The following is a 22,541-nucleotide window of genomic DNA, read 5'->3' as shown; positions in this document are numbered from 1 at the left end:
TCGTTCTATCTGTCTCTCTTTCTCTGTCTCTCTTTGTCTCTCATTTTCTCTGTATGTCTGTCTCTGTCTCTGTCTTTGCCTCTCTCTATCTGTCCTTCTGTCTTTCTCCATCCCTCATTTCCTTCCTCCTTCCCTCTCTTCACCTTTCTTCTTTCCTCTCTCTTTACCTCTGTCTCTTTCTTTGTTTCTGTCTATCTGTCTCTCTCTTTCTCTCTACTTGTCTGTCTCCCTCTCCCTTCCTCCCCCCTCCTTTTCCTCTCTCCCTTCCATATATATGTACACACACACACACACACACACACACACACACATATCTCCAATACCTTCTAGGGAAGCTGAGGGTTCCCTGTGAACATGGCAAGTAAAGCACATGTGCTGACCTAAAGGGGTCTTTTCTTTTGTCTTTCAAGGTATTCTGTCCTTAAGATTTTGCCCCCAAAGAATGTACTATGATAGATGCAAAATCCTAAGACCTTACCTCATGCAGATTAAACAGTTTTCCCTACAAATGTATTAAAATAATCTTTGAACCCCGAAATCCTGAAATAACCCTGGTTTATGTTACTGATGTAGCTTTCTCATGGTCTAGAACAAAAAAACAGAGTAGGAGTATCACCATGTTCCTCAGACTTCTGATGATGATATTATCATGGACAATACAGGCAGAAAAGCAATGCCCAACTGCAACAATGTCTCTTCTTTAAAACCTTTCCTTGCTACAACTAAGCAAATTTCTTTTTGTTGGTTGTCTGATATCCTAGAAGCATTTCTTTTTGTTCTAATATTAAATCTGAGTTAGCAAATTTGAATTTGAAACTTGAATTTGACCTGGCTGAATTAAAAAACCATTCTTGAGCTATTGTTTGACACTAAAAATTAGTTGATTTACCTATTTACAAGGGGAAGGATGAGAGGTAAAGAGGAAGATGGAGGAGTGTTTTCTCAAATTTTCCTTAAGGAGTAATAAACAAGAAAAACTTTAACTCAAGCTATCACTCTTTGAATATTATTGTATTTGAATAAAAATTCTCTTTGCATTTGAAACATGCTGTTTCAGATTATTCAAAGTAATTTGGAATGAATTCCTGAATTATCTTACAGCAAATATCTAAACAATGATTCTTATCTATTTGTTACTGGAGGCTCACCAATTCTTACCTAACTGAACTTTGGCAAGAAATAAAATTATGATTATTCATCACCACCACCACCATCATCATCATAGCTGACTTTATACATCTAAAAGTATACAAAGTACTCCACTCGGATTATCTCATTTGTTCCTTACAACAACTCTGTGAGGTAAATATTTTACAGATAAGAAAACTATTATTGAAAGAAGTTAAGGGACATGAACAGAGACATATTGTTAGGGTTAGAGGCAGAATTGAAAACTAGTCCTTCTCAACTCTAACATGGTTTCCACTACACCCTGCTTCTTTTCATTTCATTATTCAGTTAGTTAACCAATAAGCATTTATTATCTAGTCTTAATATGTGCCAAGCACTGTACTAAGCAAGGAGGAGATGCAAAGAACTACAAAAACATAATGTCTGCTGCCAGAGAGCTCACATTCTAATATGGAAGGCAATGCAAAAACAAGTACATGTGTTTTTTTAAAAAATAGTGAGTAAACAGACGTTAATTTCAAAGAGAAGGCAGAAAGGGATGGATTTGGAAAAGGTTTCCTGCAGAAAGTGGGATTTGAGATGAATCTTGAAAATCAGAGAAGCAAGTTAAGAAAATGGAGTTAGGGAAGGAGAGCATTGCAGGTATAAGGGAAATTCAATGTAAAGACAAGGAGTGTTGTGTGTGAGGAACAGCAAGTAAGTTTATTCACAGCATGAATGGAGAGGAGGAAAAGGTAAGAAGACTTAAAAAGCAGGAAGAGATCAGTGTGGGAAAGGTTTTAAATGCCAAACAAAGGACTTTATATTTGATCCTTTAGGTAATGGGAAGCCACTGAAGTGTATTGAAAAGGGTAAGATCTGAACTGTTGGAAAATCATCTAGATAGCTGAATAGAGAATAGACAGAGGTAAAGCTGAATAGAGAATAGACAGGAAAGATTTGAATCAAGAAGACCAATAAAAAGTCTACTTCATAGGTTTAGGCAAGATATGATAAGGGACTGTACTATGATAGTGGTGGTATACACACACACACACACACACACACATATATATATATATATATAATTTAAGATGTGAAAGTAGAAACATTTGACATATGGTATGGATTAGAATATGAAATCAAAAATGGCACCAAAGTTGGAAGTCTAAGAGGATGAGGGTACTCTCAACAATAAATAAATTTTGGGAAGAGGAAAGGATTAGGAATAGGAAAAAGTAAAGTGTTCAGTTTGGGATATGTTGGATTTCTAAGAGAATTCAGAGTAGGGGACTCCAGAGAAAAGAGATTAAGGCTGATTACACAGACCTGGTATTCATGTATATTGAGTTGATAGCTATGGATTCCCATGGTGGCTGATGATATCATAGATCAAAATAGTATATTCAGGAAAAAAAGAAGAGTCCCAGAAAAAAACCTCGGAGAATACTCTTGGTCAGTATAAGATAAATAAAGAAATAGCAAAGCAGGATCTTTTTTGTTATACGTTAGCAATTTCACCATTTAGACTTAAAACTGAGGGACAATATGGTAAAGTGGAAAGAATATTTGAGTTTGACATCAAGAAGGATCTTGGTTTGCATTGCATTGCTAACTTGAATTAGTTGTATGATTTTGGAAAAGTCAAATAACCTTTATGAACCTCAGTTTGCTCATACATAAAATGGGAATAATGATGATGCCTATAACATTTAGCTCTCATGAGAATCAAATAAAATATTGTACATATAAATTGCACTGAAAAATCTTAATGTTCAATAATTGTCAGCTATTGATATGCCTTTTATTTTTTTAAATGAGGAATTCAGATTTTTCAGTAGTATCAATTAAGTTTAACTACTTTTAGCAGTCTCCTTTACCAGCATGAAAGTCTAAGAATACTAAAGTTCCCTGGCAGAGAAGGAAGGAGAAGTGAAGAGGGAATATAAGAGGGGGAGGAGGAAAAGAGAGATGGAGAAGAAACTACAAGAAACACATTTGGCAGGCAGCAGTTCAGTTTCACAAGCAAATATTTAACTCTCCACAACTGATGAGTAAGCACAAATGGGGATTGGTTAGATTTAATTTGAAGGCTGAGCACATAATTTAGTTTCAACATTTCAGTGTTTGGATTTTATATAAACAACAGTGTCATCAGAAAAAATTTTGTTTAGTATATAATTTCTACTCATGAATATATTGGCTGTAGCTATTTTAAAATGTCATCCACCTTGGCACTTATTCTGGAGCAGTATAATCACACATTTTAACAGAAATAAAAGAACATTCCATTTTACTTTATCTTGTAATCAGGGAAAATCATGCTGAAGTTTAAACCAAAAGATCTGGGTGTGACTTTTACCTTTGCCACTCAATAACTACAAACCTAGCCAAAGCACTTTACTTGTCTGGGCTTCAGATGGTTGGACTAAATTTCCCATCTAGCTGTATATTTACAATTTTTTAAAAAGGAAAGGTCATCCTGTGAGTAAGTGAGGGAAGGAGAATTCACAACACAGTTTTTAATTCCAAATTCAGGCTCTTTTTCTAAAGAATTTCTAAAGAGCTTTTCTAAAAGAGCTTTCCGGGGGGCCGGCTTCGACAAAGTTAGGTGACTTGCCTAGGATCAAACAACCAATCACACTTGAATTCATGCTTTCCAGTCTTGGAGGCTGCCTCTGTACTAGAAATCAACTCAGGCTCACAGACTATCACCACTACCAATATGCCTCTGATATACAGCAGAAACCTAAGATGAATGTGTGCCTCATGAACTTTCAATAAGTGAAAAAGTAACAGATAAATATCACACTTTAAAAATGAACTTTAACTCAGTATATCAAGTGGAATATGGGAGGGACATAAAAAAGAATAAAAAGCCATAGTCACATGAGTTTCCTACATCAAAAAGAGGATACTAGATTGAAGAAAAATAATCACCTTCTAGACCATATGGATACCATGAACTCTCAAGGCTAAAAACATTAATGTATTCTGTTATTCTGTAAATAGAATATTACCAGGCCATAGTGAACATCTAATAAATGCTATTGATTAATTAAACATTAAGGGAATATGAATCAGGCCCAAAGAAAGCTTATTAACATCTTTTTTGTTCCTTTGGGGCCTCAGGAATGCCAAAGCTATATATAACCTTTTTTGGACACAGATTTGTGAGCTGGAAGCAGGGATAGAAACCTTGACCAAGGTTTTCACTTATCACTGCTCTATAAACTATTTTTCATTGCTTTTACTATACTATTTCAATTCTCTTTTCTCCAAAGCTTCCTGATCTCTTGTATCTGTTCTTTTTCAGCTGTATGTGAAGAAGAGAAAGAAAATAAAAACCTTCCTAAATTAAATATCTACTTTTACAATGGCAATATCAATTATGTGATTTTTAAATTTACAGAAGAAAAGGAAAAAAGAAAAAAAAACAAAAATATTCAGCACTTTCTATGTGCTTTACAAATATGTCATTTTGAGCTTCACAACAACCCTGAGGTAAATGTTATTGTGATCCCCATTTTACAGTTGAAGAAACTGAGGAAGAAAGAGATTAAATGACTTGCCCACAGCTAATATATGTCTGAATCTGGATTTGAACTCATCTTCCTGACTCTAGGTCCACTGTTCTATCCCCTGCTATGTTTATGTTGCAGGAAAATAGATAATCTGGCTTAGAATATGTTGGTGTTTTTTCTTCTTTAAATATAATATAATAATAAGATGGTTCTCTCTGGGAGAGAGGTTCCTCGGGGAGGTTTTCTGGAGGCAGCCTTAGTTTCAAAGATTACAAGTAAATAATCATCCAAAATCACAGCCAGCTGTTCAGATCTTTTATTGTGTCCTTCAATATAGCCCGGTTAGCTCAGAGCCCTGTCTCTCTGCTTGGTTCTAAGAGCTCTTGCAGCTTTGTCCTTTGCTCGTGCCTCTGCTTTCTTCAGCCTCCAGCCAGCACCAAGGTGAAAGTTGTAATGAATCTCTCTTGCCTCTGACAGAGGGCTTGTGGGCTTTCTCCCAGAGTGCTCCTCTCCGACCCCTGGGAATGTTCCCAAGGAACTCTTCTGAAGCTCTAAATGCTTCCTCTATATATATGATCTCCCAAAGGTTAACTCCTCCTTCTGGAGTCAGGGCTTAAGGGAGGTGTAAATTCGGATATCTCATACTAAACCGTGTGAACTCCAATGAGTTTCTTGCTTCTGTGAGCTCTCTAAAGGTGTGAACACAAGCATCATTTCTATCAGTTGTACTTAGTACCTTGTTTCAAGTTCTGGCCCAAAATATCTCCTTCTAAGATCAAGTCAATCATATTGAACCATGCTAAATTAGATAATTATTGTCTCTATTAATTATAATGGCTTAACAGTTTGTAAAGATTCCAACAAGAGTATGTACAAATATGCTAATCCTCCAATACATTTCATATGAGACCTTCTCGAAACTTAGACTGCTGCTGTATATTTCTTGAGATCAAAAAGTACATTTCATTAAAATATACTTATGAATGAAATTATTCCCAATATACTTTGGGGGCCTCTATCTTTCTTGGACTTTAATTCTATGCTACTGACATAAGTGAGATGAAATATGGGGGGAGATTCAAGACAAAGTCTTATTCACATGAATGCTGGCCACTCTTACTATGCTTAAGTTATCTTCACTATATGCAGACTTTTCCAATGATTGACTGTGAAGGAAAGATCAATGTCATAAAACATTATCAGATATCAATAGGTTTTTACAGGAAATCAAACCTTTGATTTCTCAATGGTCATTGAAGTGTTGATAGGAATAATTATTTCAAATGATAATTAATTCAATTTAACAAACATTTAGTAAGTCCCTACTATATCCCAGACACTATCCTAAGTACTGGAAATACACATCAAAAACAAACACATTACAACCCCAAGTAGCTTATTTACTTCAGAGAAACATGTATACAGAATAAGAAATATGATGCAAAATAATATAAAGTAACAGAAAAGTGGGAAATACTAAACACTAAAGGGAAAAGGGAAAATTTTAGCTAAAATGTCTTGAAATGAATTAAGGTTTCCAAAGGGGTGGAGGTTAGGGAAAGTATTCCAGGCATGGATATGGGAGAAGCAATGTCACTGAACTGCAAACAAAAAGTAGGCCAGTTTGGTTAGATCATGGAGCATGTGAATGAAAGTAATGTATAATCAGCCTGGAAAGATTATGAAGGGATTTAAATGTCAGAAGAGTTTGTGCTTTATTCTAGGAAGCCACCAAAGTCTTTTGAGCTGTGGAATAACATGGTCAGAGTTTTTACTTTAAGAATATCAATGTGATTTTTGTAAGGAAGATGGTTGAAGCAGAGGTACTTAAATTGACGTCCATAACCTTGTTTTGATAATATTTTGACAACTGTGTTTCAATTTAAATGGTTTCCTGTGTGTGTGTGTGTGTGTGTGTGTGTGTGTGTGTATAGTTGTGTGCATTTGAAGCATGATTCTGAAAAGGGGTCTAAGAGTTTCATTAGATTGTCTAAAGAGTCCCTGATGCCAAAAAAAAATTTAAGATCCTCTGTATTATGGAGGTGAGAGACTTAAGATAGGAAAATTAATTAGATGACAATTGTACCATTTCAAATGAGAGGGAAGGAGAACCTGAACTAGAGTGATGATAGTCTAAAGGAGAGAAGATAACAGATGTAAGAGATTTGATGGAGGTAAAGTAGGAAAAAATTGAGACAAGACTGAATATGGGAAGGTGGGGTTGAGAAGGTGGAATAAGGAATTAAATATGATTCCAAGGTTGCAAACCTGAATGATTAAGATAGTGCTACTCTTCTAGAATAAATTTCTTTATTTTGCATTTTGATCAATTTTTATGCTTATAAGTACTATGAAGAGTACCACAATGCTTCAGATTATATATAAGGAACATATATATATGGAAGGTTAGTTTCTTTCTAATCACAATATGAAGCACACAGAATCTCCTGTCACATTACATTTTATAATTTGACACATGGAAACATTTTTAAATACTCTTAAGACATTTATTTAGTTCTATGCTGAGATTTTACATTAGTTAATCCATTCTGTGAGTTTTCCTAACATTTCTCTATTTTGAGTTTCCAATTTCCAATGTTACATAAAAACAACTTTTTCAGTCTTCAATGTGTTTACCAGCAAACAAATAGTGAATTCTGAAGGTCTACCTCTTTGTTCCCTAAGTGAATCTTACTATTGCTCTGCCACATGATAAAAGCTTTTAACTCAAAACCCATTGGAAAAGGAATGAAACTTCTGCAAAGTGCACTTTAAGAAGAATACTTTTAGCTTATGAAAAGAAAGGAACGAGTCTTCTAAAATAATAAAAGGGAGTATTTTACAGTTAAGCACATGATTTGAGGTTAAAAATTTAGATGTTGCTGTTCTACTGGTACAGTACATGAGTTATTAATACTCCTTCTTGATCCTCTTGTGGACCTTCTTCATCTGTGGCATAGAGAATCTCCATAATCCTCTGCAACACTGGATCATTTTCCCCTTCATTTTCCTGACAGATCAATTCAATATTGCTTAGCTTCTCAAAGTAGAAATAATCTCTTTCTTTCTCTAAGTCTTCAACAGTGAGCTTCACTACATTGTTCTGCTGGAATAATTCTACTGACTCATGATCTCCTTTTCCCATATCTGGATTCTTTCTGACCATGCCAAGGGTTGTCTTGGAAAGTGCTGTGGAAATGGGCACCACTGGTATCAAGAAGTTTTTTTTTTGGCTTATTCAAAACTGGAGTCATGAGGGAAGGGAATGCTGTTTCTTAGCTTTGTTGAGCTGCTACAGGGTCATACTCTTTTCCATCATAGTTTGCATCAAAAAATTTCTTGAACCATTGAACAAATTCAAAATTGTCCTGAAATTTTCCTTTCACTAATTTGTCCACAGGAATTATGTTGTTAACACCCTTCTCTTAAAACTTGCTTGTAGGATCTTGAAGTTCTGAATGTGTTCATATTCCAGTTTTGCTTTGAAACTTCACTTTTTTTTAAAGCAATGGAACCAGGGAAAAGCATATCCATAAAATGACAATAAGCAGCACCTGAACATAAGTGTTCAATTTTTGTCAAAGTCAACTGCAGAGATTCATTGATCCAGGCCAGAATGTCATGTTGACTCAAATTATTGCTAGTTACTGAAGTTGAATACACATTAATTGCCATCTTAGACTTCGGACTCCACCCTCACCAGCATCCCAGTTCTGTCTAGGTCTTGTTCAAACTGCCCGACCCCACAGGTGAGATAGTGGTACTCTTAACAAAAACAGAGAGGTTCAGAGGGAGGATTCTGGGAACATGGTGGAGTAGGTCAGTAAATTTCAAGTTCTTCCAATTTCCCCCACAAATAAAACAAATTTGTATCTCAGGGCAAACATAGATTGGTGAAAAATCAAGAAGATTTGGGCAGAATAGGAGTCCTCTTGGAACAACCCAAAAAGATCTGAATTAAGACCCCAAGCTGTGGATTAATTCATGTGAAGTGCAAACACTTCCTGGCTAGCTCCACAGGAACACCAAGTGGGGAACCCTGGGGTGAACTGGGTCTGGCTGGAGCCTCTGCAGGAACTATAGGAACTTTCACTTCCAGGACTGCATGCAGAATGGGGGGGGGAATCTGAGTACTGGAAGACTGAGGGAAACTTTCCTGATTAGGAACACCAGGTCCAACTGTGCTGCAGCAATGGAGCCCTGGGGTATAAGGAACCAGCACAACCAATGAGTGCAGAAGCAGTGGAGAAGCAGAGAAGGCCAGATGAGTAACTGCCCAGCAGTCAGTCTGTATTCATAAAGGCTGGGAGGAAGCAAGAAGAGAAGACTATGGAAAAGACCCTGTAGCACTAGATCATGAGTTGCCTTTAGCCACACACATACTTCCTAAATATATGATTTCTTTAGGGAGTATTATCTGTGTATTCTTTCTTTCCCTTGCTATTATGTGTATGTTTTGGAAAAGGATCATTTCAGTAAATGTCTGAATAGAGTCAATAGGATGCTTTGGCTCACTTTTCAGGATAATACACCAATGGGGTTTTGTGAACAATAATTTTAGTAGTTTGTACCCACAGAATTGGTAGGGAAAGAAGGAGTAAGTGATCCAGTGGATAGAGTGCCAGGTCTGAAATCAGAAAGATTCATTACCCAGAGTTCAAGTCTAGTCCCAGTCACTAGTTGTATGATCCTGGGCAATTAAATTAACTCTCTTTGTCTCAGTTTCATTATCTATAAATTAAATCGAAGACCATTTCAATATCTGAAAGAGTTAGATATGACTGAATTTTTGAGTTCCAACCTCACCTATGATACCTATAATCAGTGAGAATGGGGGCAAGAAATGCAAGGTGGTACAGTGTTTGGGGAAAAAAAAGAATACTATAAAAATTGGATCATCTAGGTTTAAATTCAAGTTTTGCCACTTACTCCCTATGTGACCTTAGGCAACCTCTTCAAAATCACAAGATCTCAATTTTCTAATCTCAAAAAAGGGAGTTAAATGAAATGACCTCTGAGATTGCTTTCAGTTCTAGGCAACTAGACGACACAAGAGTTCTGTATTTAGAGTCAGAAAGATCTGAGTTCAAATTCATCCTGGAACACCTACTATCATTTTGATTCTGAGCAAGTTACTTAAATGCTGTATAACTCAGTTTCCTGTGAAATGGGAATAATAATAGCACATAACCTCCAGAGTTATAGTGAGGATGAAATATAATATTGAAATATTAGCTATCATTAAATCCATGATCATATAAGTTACCTCTTTAAGTCTCTTTTTCTTTTGCTATGAAATAGGAATAATACCATCTAATAGTCTACTTATCTATTTATTGTAAAAATCAGTGAAACAGTAGTGTTTTACAAACTTTAAGAACATCAGTTGTTATTCTCAAAAATGTAGACTAAAGATAAAGAAATGATGCTTGTCCTTAGTGAAGGTCAGGTTGGTAAAATAATTCTTGAGGAATGGTAAATTTTCTAGGGGACATCTAGATGGCTAAGTGAATAGAATGCATGGTCTGGAGTCAGGAAAATTTGAGGTCAAATCTGGCCTCAGACACTAATTAACTATGTGATCCTAAGCAAGTCATTTAACTTCTGTTTGCCTTAATCCACTGGAGACAAAATTGGGGAAAAAACAAAAAAACAAAAAAAACTTCAGTTCCTTTACCAAAAAACATTATAATTTGGACATTATAGTTCATAAGATCACCAAAAATTGAACATGACTCAATGTTATTTTCTAAGGCTATTTTCATAGCTACTTTAAAAATACAATAGCTGTTCCCCTCTCCCCCAAGTTAACATGAAATCATGTGTTAATTTTCACCTGCCATTTATCTCAGAAACCACTGTTAATAAGGCCCAGTGCTTTCTAGGAGTAAAAATAAATACCTAGAAGTTTTTTCTACATCATTCTTCATTCCCTTCCCCCTTATCTCCTCCATTTAGTCTTCCTATAAGAGTAAGGTTATTTTCTCCAAGGATATATATTGTAATTCACCCATGAGACCCTGTCCTATAGAACAGTTGTCCATTTCCTCCCATAAGTCTGTAGCTCCGGATGAGAGCAGAGTAGAGGGTCCATTCAAGGTACTGGGTGTCTTTTTTGAGATTCCTTGATATCTCAAAGATTAATCAATTATTGAACAAGTATTTATTAAGCACTGATTTAATGGAGTATTCTAATGTACTATGTAGACTATAAACTATTCTTTACTCTAAATAACCAACCCATTTTATTTTTCAGCCAAACATTTATTTGATGACATTCTTTACACTATTTCTCCCTTATAATTCCTTGTTTTTAAAGTATTGGAATCTACTCATGCTCACAGTGCACTTTATTGCCTTTCAATTAATCCATCATTCAATTTCATTTCTTCTTGAGTGATTACTAGTGGCTACTATCCTCTTACTAAGTAGTTGACAAAAAGGTAAACACAAAAAGATAATGGTTCACAAAACTCATGTTGTTGAAAAAAGTTTTTGGAAAAACAAATATTTTATGAATATTTTAAAGTACTATCCAGCACCTTTTCCCATTCAAATGTTTAACCTATTAAATGGTTTTTTATTCCCCTCCATCTATCCAAAATGGCTGACTATAAAGTACCATAGACTCTTCCCCAAACAAGTGAACTAATAGATATATTAGGGAAAGATAATGCTCTTCACCATTTGCAATTTTGAGGACACTTCACAAATCAGATGCTTACTCTCAGAAGTTTATAAGAACAATTTAAAACAGAATATAGCCCATGACATGCTGCTTTGGAAAAAAAAGTTAGTATGTTGACTTCTCATTTTTTGCTTGCTTTTAAATTTTCTTTTCCCCCTTTCTAACAGATTATTATGCCATTTAAAAACTATGTGTTGTTTGAAATTAGTATAATTGAGGGTAACAGATTAGTCAGTTCCTTTAAACCACTAAAATCCTTCAATCTTCATCTCCTCCTTCTAAAAAATAAGACCTATGTTCCAGATATAATTACAGATCAATCCACAGAAGAAGATAGGATCTCCAACAAGGCAAACTATTGTATGATTTCACAATAAAGAACAATCCTTATGCACTACATAGAGCTCTTATTCAGTATCCCTCCCCATGAGCCTCCATGCATCATGGGAAGACACACATGTCTACTCACATGCTTGTATAGTGCCTGACCCTAGAGTAGGGAGTCCTGCTGCAGCAATAACTCTGTACAAACACCTGTCCCCTCCTGATCCCACAAAGCAGACGTAGACTTTGAATCTACCCAGCCATATGAAGGAAGAATAGGTAGGCTGAAAATATATTTCATCCTGACCCAAACCTGCCCTACACTAATGTAATATTCTCTCTAAAATGTAACATTCTCTTGTTGGAGTTTTCTTGGGGACTCTGGAGGCAACCTTCCTTTCAGTTCAGTAATTACCACAAGTGCAGTCAGGGATTAAGGTCCAAATCCTTTATTGTCTCCTTCAAAGTCCTGCCACCACTTATCTGGTCTTCCCTCATTCTCTTTCTGGCTGAGTTTGTTCAAGCTTATATAGTCTCTTATCAAAGGTGTGAATCTTGTAGAACTAGAGTAAGTACTAAGTACATGTAGTGAATTAGAGAACTGTTAAGCATCATGCTAAATAACCATTGTCTCTATCAATTCCACTGACTGAGCACCTTGTTTCAAGTTCTAGCCATAACACACTAAGGCACCCAAAGCTGTGGTGATTCTGCACTAATATCATATACATTCCCCCCACCCTATAAAAAGTGTATCTTCCCGGTCATGAGAAGGAAAGAAAAAGAGAGGAAAACATAACTACATGGGCTGCTGAAGAAAATACTGAAAAGCAGCTGGAGTCAATCCCGTTTGTCCCCCTAAAGGGACAAAGAGACCTAGGCTAGTGAGCCCTATTATCTCCATATGTGAAAAGGCTAAAGCAGTGATTCATTCCTGAACCTCAGTTTCACTAGAAAAGAGGGAGTTCATTCACCAGCAGAATGAATGAAGGGAAATTTTTTTAAAGGCTGAAAAATTATCAAGAGAAAAAGTTAAATGAAAGCTCACTCTAAATCAGATGAATCAACAGGGAATTTCTAAACTAAAAAAAAAAAACAAAGCAATATTTTAAAGGGAATGCAAACTCTCCTAACAAATTATAAATGAAGTTTAACAATGACTGATGAAAGAAAGATCCTATATACTCCCAAGAGAACTTAGGACAACAAATTGCAGAATGGTTCAAAAGAGAAATTAAATCAATAAAATAATAAATTAGTAATGAATATAGGTCAAAACTTGGAGTCTTCCATGCAGAATTTTAAAAACACAATTAATAGCTTAGGAAAAAAATGAATTGATGGAAACACCTGTCTAAAGAAATGAAAGAGAGCTTAACAGATTTGAAACACAAAAAGTACTGAAGTGTAGGAAAAATTTAGAGGAAGAAAAACAAAATGCAACAACATTAAAATAATACAAAATTCTATAAAAGTCAAGGTAATTGACCTTGAAGACATTATGTGCAAAGATAACTTAAGAATAACAAGTCTCCCAGAACAACATGATAAATCAAAAAACCTGGGAATACCAAAACGTAGGAAAGGATACCTCCCAAAATCTGTTTATAACTTTTGCAAACAAACCAAAAAAACAATGATTGAAAGACTATGTGGATTACCAAAAGGAGAATAAAATATTATACTTCAAATTCTAAGGCAATGAGAGTTAAATTTAACAATTTCAAATATCCTGATAAAATTGATTTAATTAACATCATGTTTAACTGCAGTCAGCAATTTTTTACTCTCCCAGTATTTTTTTTCTTCTACTCTTTAATATATATTTGAAAAAGGAAGGAAACATGTTCAGATGTCCAGTACTCATTTTTCATTCCCAACCTATATTGGAAGCCAATGAATATCAGATATGAAAACCTAAGAAACAGAAAGAGGCCCTGAGCAATCTACCAATGAGCGCTCCATTAAAATTACTTACATTTTTATTAAAAATGTTATAAAAACATATCAAGTATATAGACAAATGATCAGATAAAGACTGATTGGGCCTGAATCAAGACAGGAAATAACTTTAGTATACACTAAGATATGAATGGCTAAGAGGCAATTTGGCAGCAAATTTTAGACCTATCAATAATCAAACAAAATAGGACAAATGCAAAAACGTCCAAGTTGTGTGTGTGTGTGTGTGTGTGTGTGTGTGTGTGTGTGTTTTAAGGAATCACACTGTTTATATTTGAAACCTGGCAGGTCATTGTATTTTCTCTCAAGAAAATATTTTCTTAAATATTACCTACCAAAGCTTGTTTTTATATTATAATTGTTTTAACACATAAAAATTAAAAATTCTTAACAGCAAGGCACTAGCAGTATTTTACTGCCCTACAAAGTAGGATAGATATGAACTATGCCAGCAAATTCATATATTTGGCAATTGACAAAATTTTACTGAGAATGCACTCCTTCATTCATTTACAGAAGGCTTGTCTTAACATACTTTGAATACTGAGACCTCACATCAAATTCTCCAGGGAAAACCCAAACTCTTGGATAAAGAGTAATTCCTTGCTACACAGGAAGTCTCTAGGTAAATATGACTTCAGCACTTAGTTTGTGGCTTTACAAACAGGATACAATGTTCATAGTCAAAAAGGAGAGGTAAAACTATCCTCAACTGCAATTTGATTCCCTTGCATTCCTACACTTTTGAAAATTGACATTGTCAGTATGGCTTGCATTACTATATATAGAGAAAAATAAGATGCCATTTTTGTATTTTTTTGACTATTTTATTGCTGGAAGTGATCCAAAAAGAATAACAAACTTGAATTTTCAGGTGATTTTTAAAGTGCCATATTGAGTGGTAATCTTAATGTCTGTCCCTTTCCAACTTCTGATTTGTTATTAAATAAATGCTAACAAGTTATAAATAACTATTTTTCAACTGATTTATCCTATTTTTTCCACTGCCTCATAGCTGTTGACATGAATGAACAGAAACACACAATTCATGGTGAGGTTCAGAATCCAGAAACTATATAATAGACAGACGTCTGTTATATATATATATATATATATATATATATATATATATATATATATATATTCCTTTCTTTACACAGATTAAATAGCAATACTTAGATTATGTACTGTAATATGGAAATATGCTTTTTTAACATTCCAAATTAATATATAGGTAGAGCTGTGCCACATATACACACACTCTCTCTCTCTCTCTCTCTCTCTCTCTCTCTCTCTCTCTCTCCATCATACAAATCTATTCATGATTCATGCCATTCAGCTATTCTAAAAATCCTCCATTAAATTAAGATTTGAGACCGAACCAAACACTAACATGGATAATCATGTTTGTTTCAACTATGAAAGGGAAACATAAAGTGCTGAGCTACTTAATATCACTATTAACTGCCATTTATTCTATTGTTTCAAAGAATACCAAAGATTGAAATATGGTGCACTTTTTTATTTGGAAGGCAAACTACTATCAAGACACCCTTTTTGCTATACTATTATATTACCTAACATAAGCAATACCCTAACAATGTAAGCAAAGAAATAAGAGAACCTTGTCAAGTGCTTTTAATGGGCTGTCAAAATAAATCTAAGAAAGTCAGTTCTTTTGAATGCAAAGGAAGCATTTTAACATTTAGTGGTGTATTCTTTGGGAGTCTGATTTCACCTGTCAGCAATTAATCACAATTCTTAGCTTTATGACCCTCAAAAGAAAAAAAATTACCAAGTAAGCTAGGAATTCTAACCTAGGAAGAACCCGACTTCAGCAAAATTAAAAAAAAATTATTATGATAGTTTCATACATTTAGAGCTAGCTTCCTCTTCCTTGCCCTTTTTCATAGATATTAAAGTAGTATTTGGGCCTACAAAATCATTTTGGGTAGTGGTATTGATGAGGTTTAGATTTAGGGAACCAAAATGAAATTAGGGTTTCTGGTGGTCAGGGAGTTAAATAATAAGGTCTAGTGGCAGGGTTCGGGGTTCAGGGAACCAAATGGAGAGGTTTGGCTCCCCTGTAACCCCTTGGGATTCGACACAAGGATAGGGAGTTTTGGGGACTCCCTTTTGGCTGTGGAGAGGTTCTTTGTAAAGAAATTTACAGACCTGTAAACCTAGATTGATACAGGGTTTATTATAGGATTGGATGTAAGGTTGAAGTCTAGTTAAGGAAATAGGTGAGGATAAAGAAAGGATGGCATTGGAAACAATATTCCAGTGGGCAGAGACCCTTGGCATGCCAAGCATAGGGCTGGCATGTTTGGAACCTCTGCAAAGAGAGGATTTTAGTTTGGCTCTTTTATAATAGGGGGCTTTGGCTACAAGCTGAAAGGGGCTTGTGGGTGGAGTCCCAAGTTGAGTCCAAGCTGGGTTTCAGCTTCTAGCTAGAATTTGAATTGAATTCAATGAGTTTCAGGACTGAGCCAACCCTACCCAGATAACAAGAAAACTGCTTGTCCCTGGGGCAAAGTCTCTCAATAAGGCAGAGTTGAAGGAGATTTTCTCCTTCAAGGATTTTCAGAGTTGCGGTGGTCCCTCTTCAGTATCAAACTCAAATCTAAACAGGCCTACTACCATATTTAAAGATCACTGAAATCCATAAACTAACTTAGAATAGTACATATAAGCATTATCTATATTCTACTGTATTTTTACATATTTTACATATTTACATATTTTGTTAAATATTTCCTAATTACATTTGAATCTGGTTCCTGCCATTCTGTTTCCCAGAATGGTCTTTGAAGTTGAGTTATTAAATGAAATTCTAAATTATATAAAAACATCTGAACACATTTTTTATGACATCCAAAGACCATTCAAAGGTTTGTTTTAATTGATGTTTGAATCATTTAATCACAAACAAAATTATAATAAACATGATAGCATTTAAAGGCTAGATTTCTATATGATATCCAATCAATGTATAATTTAACAAATTATATCTATCATGTTCAATTCAATGAATATATATTAAGTGCCCTTATTAGATACATGGATGAAAAAAAAAGATCTGGCCCTAACAACTTATTATCTCTAGGAAAGTGGGAAATGTACATAAAATGGGACATGAATGGGAATACCTTATGTAAAATAATTAAATTCATAGATATCAAAATGGTACAATGACATGTGACTTTAATAGCACACTGTATACTGTTGCCAGTTTACAAATGGTCCATGTATACAACAAATGATCACTATTCTATCCACTCTACCCACCAATCTCTCTCCTGCCATCACCACTATAGCTCTTTCTGCTACCACTTTGGAAGGTCTTTTGAAAACAGTGGTTTTTCAAAGATCTTTAAAGTTCAGAAGAGGAAAGTAAAAAAAAAAACTATGAAAAACAACCTTAAAAGACTAATTTAAGGGGCAGAATCCCCAACCATTTTCTCTTTCTTCTCTCTTTCTCTCCCCTCCCCCCAAAAAATAAGGAGAAGAAAGAAAAAGACAGAAAGGGCAGAACGGAGAGAGAGAGAGAGAGAGAGAGAGAGAGAGAGAGAGAGAGAGAGAGAGAGAGAGAGAGAGAGAGAGAGAGAGAGAGAGAGAGAGAGAGAGAGAGAGAACAACAGTGAGAATTTGAGAATTTTGACTAAGGAGAAGAGATTGGTAATTTTGGAAGGCTGGTAATTGGGAACTTTGTAGACTTTGGGGTTAAGGTAATTGTAGGTAGAGCACCACATTATAGTGTTCACAGGCTGAAAAGTCTAAGGAGAATGAAAGCACCAGATGGGGAGAGTATACCAGAAATGATCTGGGAATGCTAAAGAGAAAAATTTATATATTTCTAAATTTTGCCTAAGCCTATTATGAGAAGGAATATTCTTTCTCTTCTTCTTCATCCCTTGCATGGCTTCTTTCTTCCAGACCCAGACCAGTTTAGTCCTGTTAGTACTACAAAGTCCAGCTGCATTGTGAGGTCCACAAGCTATTGTGGGCTGCCCTTGGAAGCTAAATTTATGTGTTTATAATGTTATTTCTATGAGGAAATGTATTCAGAATTCCAAACAATTGATTCTCAAACAAATGTTGAGAATACAACTCTTTCATAAATTGTAGCATTTACCTTAAATTAATAAAATATGTGCAAGATGTGTGAACATGTACACCTATATGTGTACATACCATATGTATACTTATGTATACATATATGAATGTGTGTGTATGTGTGTAAGGAAGAAATCTAGGTGTATTACATTTGGACAATTGTGAAGGACTTCTTTTAATGATTCAAAACTGCTCATAGTTGTAATATCCTTTTTCTACACCATACTATAGGAGATGATCAGTGACTCTACAGAGATAGTCTATCAACAAGCATACATTTAAGCTCCTGCCATGCCAGTAATTGTATTATGTGCAAGGCATATAAATACAATGAATGAAACAAGGCATTTATATTCTATCAGAAGAGATGGCAAATACTTATACAAATATACAAAGACTAAAAAGAGAACAAATACAATAAAAATTGAAAGAAATTCAAGATATTTAGGGGACAGAGCATCTGAATTTGGAAGGAATCAGGAAAGCATTCATGTATATGAAGTACTTGAGCAGCATGCATCTAGAAGAGAAAGGGCAGAAGTGAGGAGTAAGTTCCTTGAAGGGAGTGCTTTTTTCATTTTCTGTGTTTTTATCCTTTGCACCCACTCAGTACCTGGGGTAGGTAGGTGGCGCAGTAGATAAGAGTACCAGCCCAGAAGTCAGGAGGACCTGAGTTAAAATCTGACTTCAGATACTTAACATTTCCTAGCTGTGTGACCCTGGACAAGTCACTTACCCCCAACTGCCTCAGGTAAAAAACGGCACATAGTAGGTGCTTAATACTCCTTACTGATTAATAGTGTATTCTAGACAAGGGAAATATCCAGTAGAAAGGCAAGAGATGAGAAATGTTGAGTGTTGCATGTAGAAACAGAGAAGAAAACAGTTTGGGTGGGTTGCAGAATGAAGTTGGAATGGAGTTGTTGAGAGTGGGGGCAGTAACAAAGAATTGAAATGAAAAAATTTTAGGGTCAGATTGTCAAGGGTTTTAAATTCCAAACAGAGGAGTTTATATTTTATCCTAAAGACAATGGAAAGTCCTTGAAGTTTATTGCCTAGGAAAGTGAAGGTCAAATAAATAAATAAAATCACTTTGAAATCACATCATATGAAGATAAGCTGCAGCATGAAAGAGATTTGAGGCAAAAAAAAAAAAACAATTATAAGACTGGTGCAATAGTCTGTCTAAGTGAGATGTGAAGAAGGCCTAAACTAAGGTGAATGTGGAGAAGGGGTTGAATGTAAGAAATGTCATAAAAGTATAAATGGGAAAATGTAACAATGGAATGGATATATGCAGTAAAAAAGAGTGAGGAGTCCAGGATAACAATGAAGTTATGACCCCTCTTTGACAGAAATAGGAAAGTTTGGAAGAAGAGTCAGTTTCTGGGAAAAGAAGCTGAATTCTATATTGGATATATTACATTTGAGATGATTTGGGGACATTAGCATCACAAGACTGAATCTCTGGAGAGACTGGGATTGACTATGTAGATCAGCTGACAATCTACATAGAGATGACAGCTAAAACTATAGGAGTTGATGAGGAGTTCAAGATAGTCTATCAAGAGAAAGGAAAGAACTCAGGACAAGAAAAATAATATAGAGCAGAAGCTAGATGGTGCGATGAATTGAACACCAATCTTGAATTCAGGAAGACCTGAGTTCAAAACTGCTTCAGACACACTTAACACTTCCTAGCTGTATGACACTATGTATGACACTTAACCCCAATTACCTCAAAAACAAACTAACAATAAAAGAAAATAATATAGATAAGCCATCAAGGGAAAAAACCCAAGGAAGGCTAAGATTGGTGGGAGTAGAATAAGAAAAAAATAGTGTCAGGAAATTCAGAAAGGGAGTATTGGGTGGGGAGGGCAGTCAAATACAGCAAAAAAGGCTAAGGAAAAAAATAAGTCAGATTTGGCAACTAAAGTTCACTGGGTAACTTTGGAAAGAACAATTACAATTTACAATTACATAGGAAGATAGAAAGCAGTGTAGAGAAATGAATAAGAGTAATAATGTAAAATAAATGTTTACAGAGCATGTTTTAGGAGTTTGCCTGAGAAAGGAAAGGGAGATTTAGGCTAATATCTCAATGAAATCTATGATTTTTTTTCTTAAGAATTATTGAAGCCCTAGGCAGATTTGAAAGCAGTAAGCAAAATCAATAGATAGCAAGAGAATGAAGATTAAAGAGTAAGAGTTAGAGACTGAGGGAAAGAACAATTTACTGGAAGATAGGGGATCAAGGACACATGTAGATCTATTAATTTTTGCTGTTGGCAAGAAGAAAGTCCTCATTATCAGAAACTAGAAAAATAATGAGAAAATAGGAAATAATGTTGAGATTTTGAGGTGACAAGAAAAAGAGGAGAGGAATGGTCTCAATTTTCTTTTTGAAATAAAAAGCAAGTAGAGAGAGGAAGCACTAGAGGCTTTAGAGAAAAAAGAGGTTTAGAAAATCTTCTGTGATTATGAGTGCATATCATGACATGTCACAGATCACAGAATCATGGATTTTAAACCTCGAAACACTTTAGAGGTCAGTGATTCTAATTTCCTCATTTTATACATGAGAAAATTTAGATGCAAAGAGTTTAGGTGACTTGCCCAGGATTGCACAACTAGTAGATAATCTGAGGCACAGTTTGAAACCCAGTTCTTCCTGAGTCTAATCCAATATCTTATCCATTAGATCTAAAATTACAAATAATTCAAATGGAAATGGAAAACCACATCATGAGCATAATTAGGTGGCCCAACAATATGAAAAGCAATTTGTGTATTAGAAATGGCATCAAGATAAGAAATAGATGTATGTGCATAAAAGGGATCAAATATATGTAGAGCCTTGGTCTACGGAAAAATGAGAGAATAACATGTATGTTGTGTTTACCATATTCCAGGCATTGTGCTGCTTTATGATTATTATCTCATTTGATTCTCACAATAACTCCTCATTTTGCTGATGAGGAAAGTGAAGCAAACAAAGTTTTAAGTGATTTTCTCAGTCACAGAAAATATGTGTATGAGGCTAGATTTGGATTTAGTTCTTCCTGATACCAACACTAAGCCCACTCTATTCATTGCAGTGAAGAGACAATACAAAAAGTATAGCCCTGAAATATAAAATCAGTAAGAAGAAGATTTCTGCTACTTTGGGTAGATTTCCTATAGAGTGTTTATGGACAGACAAAAAAGAGAATTGAACAAGATAAGAAAATGTGGAAGGGTTACACCAGTTAATTCAAAGAACTATTCAAAAAATTAAGTATCACAATATGTCCATGATGCACAAAGCCATTTTACATAACATCCATCATCAAATGAAACAGCTGTAGGAAAGCTGTTTTTGAATCACATAATGTTGGCAGATGAAAATAAAAACAGGTGTCATTTTTGGTACTCCCAATTTCCCATAAGACTAAAACATTTACTGGAATTTTTCAACCAAGGAAATTGTGCCAAAATCAAGTTTAATGATAATATCAAAATATTTATATAAATATAGGTATGGATAGGGAAAAGAGAACCACTTTTAAGTTCTATGTACTATATGTACACTATGAAACAAATATCATCTCATTTGATCCTCACGACAATCCTGCGAAGAAAATACTTCTCCTTCTTCTTTTTTGTTTTTTTTCAAACAGTTGAGGAAACAGAAGATCACACAGTTAATAAATTTCACAGGCTGGACTTGAACTCAACTATTATATGTCCATTAGTCATCAATACAAAAGATCAGCTAAAGACTAGTTAAATTTAGGCTGTAGATCAACTGTTAAGATTTTTAGAAATGATGATTGAACTGATGAGTTAACCATTCCTGAAAACCTAATTTTTTAAAAAAAGCAAATCACATTCCATTAAAAACAAAATAGCTTCTTGACAACTGTTCTTTTTAAATGTTTCATAAAATAGGAGACACTTCTCAAATGTAAATTTTTTTACAAATTTCTCAAAATTAAAATCACATTCCACTTTAGATGAGTATTATAAGAATTAATCATATTGCATTTTATTGTAGATCATACTATATCTTGGTTTTGAGGAGTAGGAACCCCAAGAAGAAAACAAAAATCTAATTCTGTAGATTGGAAATAAATTTGTGTTAGTTAAGTTTTTTCCCAATCTATATTAAACTGTTGCCTAAATTCTCAGTGCAGGTGACTCGTCACACATGGTTTAATCTACACTAGTTTAATAAAATCTATTAGTAATTTAATCTTACCTCAACTCTACTGAAGTCACTCAATCCAGGCCCAAAGAGTCAACGCCACTTTTGTCTAACTTATCCTGACTGGCTGAATAACCCAGATTCATAGAATAATGTGGTTTAGGTGGCCAAGTCTAATCAGCTTTATATCTTCCTGGAAAGCAATCTTAATATTTTGCAGGAAAATTAACCTAGGACTTCAGTAATCCTAAACAAATTTAGCAAATCTTCCAACACAAAATTTGGCAACTGTAGACAGCTTTAAACCGAATTTCCAGCTTTATTTTTCTTCTAACATGAATGAAACAGGCCAGAAAAATACTCAGAGTTTTTTATACTTTTGTATTTTTCTTACCTTAATTTCACTAACTTCCATATCCTTACCATCCCTTTATTTCCCTTATCACTGTAATTTTTTGAGAGTGAATTAAGAAAACAATGACTTTGGATGAAGAAATTACTAGTCTTCCTGCACAGCTACTACCTAAAAAGTATTAGACTTAAACATAGACCTGAGTTCAAAATTTTCCTTTGTAAAATTAAAAACCTCAGTAGTCATGTGACCATGGTTAAGTTCTTCAATATC

At 34.8% G+C, this 22,541-nt stretch overlaps 1 protein-coding gene and 1 pseudogene across 2 annotated transcripts in view; both read right to left on the bottom strand.

Annotated features, from left to right (window-relative positions):
* Window positions 1-22,541, bottom strand: part of SNCAIP (synuclein alpha interacting protein) — a 190,640-nt gene that overhangs the window by 142,190 nt on the left and 25,909 nt on the right. The window lies entirely within an intron of this gene.
* Window positions 7,120-8,474, bottom strand: LOC100920363 (annotated as a pseudogene).

The sequence above is a fragment of the Sarcophilus harrisii genome, chromosome 1 (assembly GCF_902635505.1).
Source record: "Sarcophilus harrisii chromosome 1, mSarHar1.11, whole genome shotgun sequence".
Lineage (NCBI taxonomy): Eukaryota > Metazoa > Chordata > Mammalia > Dasyuromorphia > Dasyuridae > Sarcophilus > Sarcophilus harrisii.
The sequence above is the reverse complement of the archived record's forward strand: the minus strand, read 5'-3'. Positions and strand labels throughout refer to the sequence as shown.